The following is a 1160-nucleotide window of genomic DNA, read 5'->3' on the forward strand; positions in this document are numbered from 1 at the left end:
CCCTAATGCTTATTTATAAAATTCAGTTATAAACCGTCTTCATAGGCAAGGGAGATTCCTGTGCACGATTTGTGGAAATATTTATCTGTATGCTGAAATTCATTGTAAGGCACATTCACTTGAACTCAATGAATTAATATAGTGAAGCATTCACATGTATGTCAGAGTAACACTATAACAGAGTTGGAAGGGATCTGTGAGGTAACAGTAACAGAGTTGGAAGGGGCCTTGAAGATCATCTAGTCCAACCCCTGCTCACACAGGAGACCTGTACTAGGGAGTTAAACCACTGAACTGCCAACCTTTCTGATCTACAAGCTCAGTGTCTTCTTCTAGTCCAACCTCCTGCTCAAGCAGGAAACTAAACCATTTCAAACAAATAGTTGTCCAATTTCTTCTTAAAAACCTCCAGTGTTTGGAGCACACACAACTTCTTGAGGCTAATCATTCCACTGATTGTTTTCACTGTCAGGAAAATTTTCCTTAGTTCTAGGTTGATTCTCCCTTGATTAGTTTCCATCCATTCCTTTTTGTCCTGACTTTAGGGGCTTTGGAAAATAGGTTGATCCCCCTCTTCTTTGGGGTAGCTCCTTAGATATTGGAGCACCTCAGCCATGCTGGTCTCTTTTGAAAAGAATCCCTTATTTTTCTTCTTCATTGGAATTGGGCTGGACTTTTAATTTTTAAAAAGATTTTTTAAAATCTTTTTTTAGTGCCGTTTGGAAACTAATATAATTGTATTAGTGTACATTAAAACATAACTTGATCTAGATTGGGACACAATACCATAATTAATGTATTAGATAAATGTTCAGTTGGCTAAGTTTTATGCGACATAAAACCAGAACAATTTTTTGAAGAAACCCTGATTTTCTAGGTCTTTATCATAATCAGACTCCAATACTGATATTTAAAACCTTTTTTGAAAAAAAAAAGCTGAATTCAAAATAAAAATAACAAAAATAAACGAAGCCACGCTCTACAGCCGTAGCCCATCTCCTCCCACCAGCCAGGGGAAGAAAACTTTCGGCTTTCTGCAAAGCGATCGGGAACCCAGCTACGACCATAGTAAAGATGGCCGCGGCACTTTCTGATTCCTGCTGAAGGTCCGGTTCCGCCCTTCCTCGATCACGCGATATATCACGGAGCGTTCCCGGCTG

This window comes from Ahaetulla prasina, chromosome 6, assembly GCF_028640845.1.
Source record: "Ahaetulla prasina isolate Xishuangbanna chromosome 6, ASM2864084v1, whole genome shotgun sequence".
In the NCBI taxonomy this organism is placed as follows: Eukaryota; Metazoa; Chordata; class Lepidosauria; order Squamata; family Colubridae; genus Ahaetulla; species Ahaetulla prasina.